This window comes from Bos grunniens, chromosome 13 (genome assembly GCF_055505025.1).
Source record: "Bos grunniens cultivar Pamir isolate PY7600 chromosome 13, Bosgru_T2T1.0, whole genome shotgun sequence".
Taxonomy (NCBI): Eukaryota; Metazoa; Chordata; class Mammalia; order Artiodactyla; family Bovidae; genus Bos; species Bos grunniens.
Window position 1 is genome coordinate 39,874,048 of NC_141177.1, and position 10,292 is coordinate 39,884,339.

Below are 10,292 nucleotides of genomic sequence, written 5' to 3' on the forward strand. Positions count from 1 at the left end.
TGGGGCTGCCCGAAGACTGTGTCTGTTTCACCTAAGCCTAGGCTTAAACTGAAGAGCAGCCAAAATAGCTCATTACTGTTGCAGGGGAGACTATATATATGGTGCCAGGGACAAGGATGTAAGGGTGGAGACATAGACTAGAGCATATAAAACCCTGAGTAGAACTGGGGTGTGGATTTTGGGGGCAGAGGACATTTTTAAACAGCAATACATTCAGGGGAATCAAAGAGGCACACCTCCTCCAGGCAAGATGCTGACTCACTCAGAAATGAACCGAGTGCCCTTAGCTTGACTATTGGGCTAATCCCAGGACTAAAGCATGTCAAGTTAACTAGTGAAGGCCAGTCAGGACATGGCACACATCTTCAAACAGCGGGTATTTTGCACATGTTTGAGGTGCCCAATTGTGAACACACTTGCTCTCCACACACATAGACCTCAATATGCAGCAAAGATTCACACATACAAGACACGAATGTGGAACCCTTAGATGAAAACTAGAAGGGAAGTTCATGACACTAGATTTGGATATGTCACCAAAGCACAGGCAACAGAAGAAAAAATAGGTAAATCAGTATTCATCAAAACTCAAAATGTTTTTGCATCGAAGGAAACTTAATACAAAGGTTGTGAAAAGTCAATCCACAGAAAGGGAAAAAAACTGCAAATCACATTTTTTATAAAGCTTAATGGAGTGGAACTTCTTGGAAAAACCCTAAAACTTTATCTCAAATTGCTTGGCTCAACTGCCAATTCTCTTGGTGACCTTTACTCTTTAATACTTTCAGTTCAGTTCAGTTCAGTTCAGTCACTCAGTCATGTCTGATTCTTTGTGACCCCATGGACTGCAGCACACCAGTCTTCCCTGTCCATCATCAACTCCTGGAGTTTACTCAATCTCATGTCCATAGAGTTGGTGATGCCATCTAACCATCTCATACTCTGTCATCCCCTTCTCCTCCTGCCTTCAATCTTTCCCAGCATCAGGGAGTTTATCAGGTGGCCAAAGCATTGGAGTTTCAGCTTCAGCATCAGTCCTTCCAATGAATATTCAGGACTGATTTCCTTTAGGATGGACTGGTTGGATCTCCTTGCTGTCTATTTCCATAATTAACCTTCTGAATTTCCCTACCTATTGAAGAAAAATGTAAAGTTTTTATATTTCTTCACTCTTTCTGAGTTTGTGATGACTACCACCATTTCTCTTCCCTACTGAATTCAAAGCATTTTCTAAGAGCATTTGGATTTACACCCACTGAAATAGTCCTCGTGTCTCCCAGCCAGCAGACATGGACATGGTAGAAACTGTGACAGTCTTTATGTGAACAGCTGACACCCAAGAATGGAAACACATTGTTCCACAAACATCACACCAAGCACTCTGGTGTATTCTCTCCACACCCTCCAGTAGGCATTTCTGTTTCTCTTTGACTCCAGTTTTCTACACAGTGCCTCCCAAACCATAGTAACTGTGGGGACAGGATGATGGTAAGCTCCAGGAGATGGTGGCCCAGGTGCTTTGGTCACGTTCCCCAGTTCCTGCTTCTGTTCCCTCCCCTCCACGTCAGAACCACCACCTGTTTTTCATTTATATATTCTTGCACTTACTGGATCTCAGAGTTTGAGGAAACTTGAAAGCCAGTCACAATCAGAGGATAAGTGTGATCAGATCACAATAGGAATAAAGTACTACACCATTAAGCATCTTTATTATAGAAGGAGCTGATAATAATATAAAAGAAATCTCAGATTCTCAAGGAAGTGTTCAAGGAGCTCTTCTTCAGTTCAGTTCAGTTCAGTTGCTCAGTTGTGTCTGACTCTTTGCAACCCCATCGACTTCAGCCCGCCAGGCTTCCCTGTCCATCACCAACTCCCGGAGCTTACTCAAACTCATGTCCATAGAGTCAGTGATACCATCCAGCCATCTTATCCTCTGTCATCCCCTTCTCCTCCTGCCTTCACAGAATAAGTGTGATCATATCACAACAGGAATAAAGTGTTACATTAATAAACATCTTTATTATAGAAGGGGTTGATAATAGTGTACAAGAAATGCTCATATTTGCAAGCAAGCATTCAAGGATCTCTTCTTAGGTAATGTGCATTTCAACATCTGCTGAGTGTCCATCCACTATGTCTTCAATGAGAACAATTTCTTCATATCCTGGAGCAAGCACACCTATTGTTCTTGTTCTGATAACTAGAAAATTCTTCTTAATATAGTGTTCATGATTTCCACTCACAAATTCAGATGAATAAGAAGAAAATACAGTTATTCATCTCCTTGAATTGATCTTTGTACAAAATTGTAGCTGAAGAACATCCTCTATTCCAGATACAGAGCCAAGACTTGGGAGTACCCCCATCTTCAGGGACTAGCTTCACAGAGACACCCATTGTCCCAAGTCCTTCGTGCATTCAGGTCTAGCTGCCTGCATGGCGGTCAGCCCAGCTACAGAGGAAAAGAGAGGGTTACTGCTTTGAGGTCTCAATGTCTAATTTTTATACAAAACAGAAACAAGAAAAAAGTCTTAATACAATCACCTAACAGTGTGTGGCTAGAAGACAACTTCGGACCATGCTGGGAGAAAAGATCCCACATCAGGTCACAGAAAGTCTCTCTCAGACAGTATCTGGAAGGTTTCATGTCTGAATTTTGGCTTTCACAGTAGAAACATATCAAGGACTACTCCTCAAATATATAGAAATTCAGGGTCATTCATCTTATTATTTGGTCACAAACTTTTTAAATTGCTTTCAGTCAAGTCTGTGTTCCTCATCTCTAATGCATCTTTAGTTTCCTTTTTGGGGGAGAACCCTGACCTGGTGGATACAACACATTTAAGGTACACAATATGTCTAGTGGATCCAAAGGGGACACCTCTTTACTCACCACCCAGGTAACGCTAGATTCTCTGTCACATGTACACAGACATGGCTTTGGCAAACTGATGCAAAACTGCTCATGCAATTCTTGTTCAGTTCCAGGGTCAAAGGCACAAAGCCTGCCCCTATTAAGTAAAATTCACTTATCCATTCCCTATAGCCCAGAACTATGCAGCATTTTCTTTTTGTGTGTATAAATTTTTTTTTTTAGTTGGAGGAAAATTGCTTTACAATGTTGTGTAGATTGCTGCCATAAAACAATGTGATTCAGCAATAATTATATTTTCCTAATTGATAAGATTTGAACTTATATCAACCCGTGCTTCATTTCTATGTTTACTTAGAGATTAGAACAGTCAGAATGCAGTATGACTGGAGCAAAGGTTAGAACACAAGAATGGTTAGACAATAGTGCATTTCATTGGGGATATTAGATTCTTTATGAAGAAAGAAGCAGGTAATGACTCATACGACACCTCCTTAGGTGTTATTAGACGTCTCCAAAGAAAAAACCATAAATGACTCAAACTCTAAAAGGTCTTCCCAATGGGAGGAAGGGATATTTAGGGGTTAGGGATGGACATGTACACACTGCAATGTTTAAAAGGGATAACTGACAAGGACCTACTGTATAGCACAGGGAACTCTTCTCTATATTATGTGGCAGCCTGGATAAGAGAAGTTTTGGGGGGAAATGGATACAAGAATATATATGGCTGAGTCCCTTTGCTGTCTGCCTGAAATCATCACAACATTGTCAATTGGCTATACTCCAATATAAAATAAAAAGGTAAAATAAACAAATAAATAAATAAATAAAAGGATCTTCCTAAATATCCATCTACAGAATAGCTGCATTCAACTTACTTCTGAAATTTTTATAAAAATGCAAATTCCTGGGCCCACCTGGGAATATAGGAGAAAACAAAGAGGAATTTGGTCTGGCTCACTGTCAGTAAAAATCCAGTTGGTGGATTTGGCTGCAGGGTGGACTTGAACTGAAGAAGACAGAAATGGGAGGAAACCATATTCCCCACCACTGAGGACCCATCCAGCAAGGAACTGATTCCCCTTTTCCTTTCATTTATGTCCATTGGTACACTCTGGTTGACTCTGCTCTTAAAAGATATCCCTATCCTAATAACTTCTGATCACCTTTACTGCTCGCTTATTCCATGGTCCAGGCCAATATCATCTCTCACCTGAATTTTTGTAGAGCCCTAAAAGAGGATTATTTTCCTCCTTTTTTACCCCACAATGTAACACCTGTAGTCACTCACTCAGTCGCATCCGACCCTTTCCCACACTATGGACTGTAGCCTGCCAGGCTCCTCTGTCCATGGATATTCCAGGCAAGAATACTAGAGTGGATTGCCATTTCCTTCTCCAGGGAATATTCCTGACTCGGGGATTGAACCCACGTCTCCTGTGTGTCCTGCTTTGGCAAGCAGATTCTCTACTACTCTGCCACCTGGGAGGCCTACAGAAATTATTCCGTATCCCCAGTATAACATAAAATGTAGAAATGATACTTTGGAATAGCACTAACCTTGGAGAACCTATGGAAAGGTGCATGTAAGAATTATAAATGCATGCAAGAATGTATTCTGTGCCAGAATAGTATGGAATGAAATGCAAATGCTTTTATTCCCTCAGGGAAGTCATTACGACTAAAGACAATAGTCAGGTTATTGTGACTTGGTGCCAAATTTTATGGCTGTTTGGAAAAAAAGCAGAACCTCTTTTTTTAAAAAAAAGACCAATTGAGATACTCTGAGCAGGGTCCAGATAGAGTGGATATGCCTTAGAATCATAAAAAAGGAAAAGGAAATATACATACAGATACACAGATACACACACACACACACACACACATACTGACCCTCCACTTAGGTTCCCTAGCTCATCATAGAATCAGGAAATCATAGAACATAAGAACTGGAAGAGATGATTCAGCATCTTAGTTATCAATCCCATCTATAGTAGTTCCACTAAGGGTTATCGAATATTTGCATGACAGAGCTAATGAGATACTCTCTTTCATTGCTATAGAACTTACTCCGATCATCTGGGAGGCCTTGTAGTATGATGAAAAAAAAAAAAAAAAAAAAACAGATTTTGGAAGCACAGTCAGTTCATTTCAGTGGCTCAGTCATATCCAACTCTTTGCAACCCCATGGACTGCAGCATGCAGCACTGTAATAGCTGGAGTGATTGTTTTTTTAAATTCTGCTCATGTAACTACCCTGCTTGAAACCTGAAATATCATTGTCTGTTTCTCTAAGCCTGAAGATATTTCAAAAGCCTACAGGACACAGACCCCCTAGGCCCTCTGACTTTCTGACCTTATCTTCAGCTCCTTTTTCCCTCCCTCACTAAACTCCACCCACATCAGCCAACTTGCTGGCCCTTAAATGTGACAGAAGCCCTCTTTCTGGACTTAGGTTTTCTGTTCTGTGCCCCACGGGTCCACTGTTTGCCTTCACTTTTGCTCAAGTGCATCCATCTCAGTGACATATCTTCTAACTATCTCGTAAGAGCACCCAACCCTCCCACCTCCGAGAATGACCCATTCCCTTCCCTGCTTTCTTTCTCTCCATATCACTGTTAGAAGTCATGAAGAATATAAAATTTTAACCTAACTTGCAGGCCTTCAAATCACCTTGCCCCGGTTTCACGGATGCTGATAAAAGACAGAATGTTTATCACCCACAACAAATGCCATAGCCAATGTAAGAATATTGTTTTTCAGCTTTTCTGAGACATAGTTGACATGTCTCAGTGTGTAGTCTTAAGGTTACCATGTGATCTGGTGTACATACATATTGTGAAAATGTTCACCACAGCAAGGCTCATCCTTGACTCTTTATTTCTAAAGGTTGAAGTGGTGGGACCAGGTGACACGTAAACAGGCCATGGATTGGATTATAGGAGGAAAAGTTTAAGTCTAGGGGCCCTGGACCAACTACACTAACCACTCAGCATGCCTGCCCTTTCTCTGGATGGAGATGTTTTCTTCATATTACTGGACAGTAAGCACACCCCCCATCTCTCTGGAGCGTGCCATTGTTTCTATGTTGCAAGGCTGCTGGTAGGAAGGTTAGTCTGCCTCTGCATCTCAGGTGTCAGAAATGCAAGGTTCTGTGGACAGTCATCTCCCAAAGGGCATTGATCCATTTCTAACAGCTAAAGACTTGTGATTTCATTCACCATCCTCACCCTCCACTAGACTGTCACCTCAAGACACTTCTTACTTTCATTTCATTCTTGTCTGCTTTATGTATTGACAAAACACTATCTTATTAAAAGTGTTTGATAAAGTTTTGTTGAGTAAAGCAATGAATGAATGAAGAACTCATCAAAACGCTGACCTTGAGAGAACAAGATGGTAGAGGAGTAGGTGGACATGGGGTACATCTCTCTCCACAGGTACATCAGGAATACACCTTCAGACACAGATGTGCATGCAGAACACCAGCTGAGAGTGGACAGGAGGACCTGACCAGTGGAAAAGAATATATGCTGCTGCTAAGTCGCTTCAGTCGTATCTGACTCTGTGCGACTCCATAGACGGCAGCCCACCAGGCTCACCCGTCCCTGAGATTCTCCAAGGCAAGAACACTGGAGTGGGTTGCCATTGCCTTCTCCAGTGCATGCAAGTGAAAAGTGAAAGTGAAGTCACTCAGTCGTGTCCAACTCTTAGCGATCCCATGGACCGCAGCCCACCAGGCTTCTCCGTCCATGGGATTTTCCAGGCAAGAGTACCAGAGTGGGGTGCCATTGCCTTCTTCAAAAGAATATATAGAAACATGCAAAACTCAGTAGGACAAAGGAACTAGGGGGAAAAACAGGAGTGTTAGTAGGACTGGACCTGCCCTTGGTGGGTGGGGGAACTGAAGCAGGAGTCTGATCCCCACAGCAGGGCAATTGTCTCAGAGGAGAAACATTTAAGGCTGAGAGTGAAACAGCTGATCTGTGGCAGCCTAAATGCAATGAGAATCAGGCAGTCCTTGCCACAGCCATATATATGCAGGGCAGGAACATGGGTCTCCTGGAAGGGACAGTGGCTGGGAGCTGGACTTTAGGGATTGTGGAGCAATCCCAGTGAGAGGGCTGCTGTTGACTGTGGACAGACAGATCGAGGGGATGTGAGGGAGGAGACTGTGGTGGGAAATGCCTGTGGAGGAAAACCTGGCAGCCGTGGAAGCAAGGTGGTACTGCTGAGTCATGCATAAGGGGTGGAGCCATCACCATAGCCTCTCTCTCCCCACACACCAGCATTGGCAGATGAACAGCAGAGAGGCTGGCCCATCAAACCCCTGGGACACTGAACTACAGAGTAGGACCCAGGATGCCCCTTTAAGTGCCTGATGTGCCAAACAACAAAGAAGGACCCCAGGCAAGGGAGCCCTCTAAGTGTCTGAACAGACAGAGCTATGGACAAAGACTGGCCAAAGAGGTCTTCTGATCACCAGCTATATGAGACTCAAAAAAAAGACTCTGATAGGGCCATAACTCCTGCCACGGAAGCAGTCTGTGTCCCTGCACACTTGGCGCCACCGGGGTCCCCGCAAGCCAAGCAGCTGCACCACCTTCACACTCAACCCTCACGTGGTAGAGCTGCCACAGGCAAAAAAAAAAAAAAAAAGTTTTGTGTTTATGCACGTAGGATTGCTTCAGTCCTGTCTGACTCTTTGTGACCCCACGGACTGTGGCCTGCTAGGCTTCTCTGTCAGAGAGGGGGTTCTCCAGGCAAGAATAATGGAACGTATTGGCCAATACTAGTTGTCATACCCTTCTAGAGCACTTTATTTTCTGCTACCCTAGCCACCAACTCCCCTGAGTACCTGGTGCTGCCAGAACCCATGCGGCCCAAGCAGCTGCACCACCTCCACACCTGGCCCTCACAGGGACAAATCCAAGCCCTCCAGAGCAGCCTCAGGAGCTAAACCCCAGTGGAAGACCCATATGTAGAGGGGGGAAATAAAACCACAATTGAAACCCAGGGGCAGTGTGACTAAGGAAGAAGACTCAAAACCTTCCCACAAGCTGTTCAAGCTGCAGATTAAATCCACAAGATCAACTAAGCAGACTCTGTGTCTATGGAATACATAAAAGGCCATTGAGAGCTCCCACAACAGAAAACACACTAGCTCTGATAGCTGGGGACATTGGAGGCAAGAACACACAGGAGTAGGACCAGATTAAAATCTGAGCAGCCCCCACAGCAGGTCCAGAGATCAGTATAGTGTTGGAGGTCATCTTAGGGAGGTGAGGTGGACTGTGATTTCCAGCAAGGGAAGGATTCTGACAACAGTGACTCAAGAAAAGCATTTATTATTCTTATTTTTTTACTTGTTCTGTAGATTCTTTCGGATTTTCTTCTTCTTTTTTTTTTTTTTTTTCCTTTTTTTGCCCCCTCTGTTGTATTTGTCAATTTTATTGGCACTAAGAAATTTAATTAAACTTTTGAGCTTTTTTTTCCTTTTTCCTCAGTCACATTTTTTAATTGTTGTCATAAACCTCTGCCTCTACATTGGGCTTTTGCAGTTCTGTGGAGTTTTCCTCTTTTATTTTCTTTTCTCCTTTTTAAATTTTAATGTTTAATTTTTTTTTTTTACAATAATTCATTTATTTTTTATTTTTTAACTTTACAATATTGTATTGGTTTTGCCAAGGTTAATTTTTTTAACCTACTACTATTTTTTCTACATTTATTCCTTTGTTTGCTTTTCCTACTGTTCTTTTCCCCTTGCAGTTAATCTTTAATGTATAAAAATCTTCTTTATCTACCTCTATTTAACTTTGCATGTCTATTGTTTCTTCCTTTTCTTTCTCTCCTTTCCTCTCAACATATTAGTTTTATTTTCATTGCTTTATTCCCCTACTGGCACCTTGCTTTAGTTTTGTTTTCCAGTTTGTGCTTTAATTAGTTTTGTTCTGATAGATATAATTTTGTGTTTCCTTTGTTCACCAGGTCAATCTATTGTACTTAATTTTTGTTGTACTGCTTTGATTTTGCTTATGAGTGTCTATGTATATGTGTATATTCAATCACATCTTCTATTGTTGTTATAAACCTCTGCCTCTGCATTAGGCTTTTTCAGTTCTGTGGAGTTTTCCTTTTTTTCCCCTTTTTTCTTTCTTCTTCCATTTTTTTCTCTTTTCTCTTTTTTATTATTTTACTTTTAAAATTTTTAAACCTATTATATTTTTTCTAAATTTATTCCTTCGTTTGCCTTTCCTACTGTTCTTTTCCCCTTACAGGTAATCTTTAATGTATATAAATCTTCTTCATCTGTATCTATTTAACTTTGCATATTCTTTCTTTTCTTTCTTTCTTTTCTTCTCAACATATCTGATAGTTGTTATCATTGCCTTATTTCCCACTTGGCACCCTGCTTTAGTTTTGTTTTCCAGTTTGTGCTTAAGTTAGCTTTGTTCTTAATGGGTAAATACAATTTTTGATTTCCTTTGTTAGCCAGATCAATGTACTGTACTTTATTTTTGCTGGACTGATTTCACTTTGCTCATGGGTGTATATGTATATATTCCATTATTTTAATTGTTATTTGCATGATTTTGTAACTGCCATTTATCTGGGGTTCATCTTTGGTTTCTTGCTTTTGGATATTTGTTTTACTCTTCCATAATGCCATAACAAACCACCTGTGGAATCTTCGTTCTGACCAGAGCTCAAATCTGAGCCTTGCAGTGGGAGCACTGACTCCAAGCCCTAGACTACCAGAGAACTAACCCTAGGGAGTATCAAACAGTGAGAACTCACAAAAAGGAAACCACTTAAATACAAGACCTGGCATCACCCAACCAGCAGTAGCACCCTGGGCAGGACGCCTCATCTAAACAACAAACAAAGCAAAAACAAACCCAGTCATCAGCAGACAAGAGTACCACTTCACTCAGCCTTGCCCATCAGAGGAAGACCAACCAAACAAACAAAAATTCAGCACAAATCTCACCCTATACGAAGCTCACACAAATCACTGGACCAACCTCAGGAGGGAAGAAACCAAAAGGAAGAATGAATTCAACCTTCTTCAAAGAAAGAATTCAACTTTCCTTGAAGCCTGGGAAAAGGAGACTTCAAACATATACCTTAAAAAAAAAAAGAAAAGTCAGAGAACCAAAAAAAAAAAGAAAGAAAAGGCAGAGAACAGCTGCACAAATGAGGGAACAAACTAGAAACATAGAAGTCCAAAATAAATCAAGAGGAAATAGGAAAATTACCTGAAAAAGAATTCAGAATAATGATAGTAAAGACGATCAAAAACCTTGAAAACAAAATGGAGAAAATGCAAGAATCAATTAACAAAGACGTAGAAGAACTAAAGAATATAAAAGAAGAAAAAAGATCTACAAAATCAACCTCAAGCAATTAGAAAATG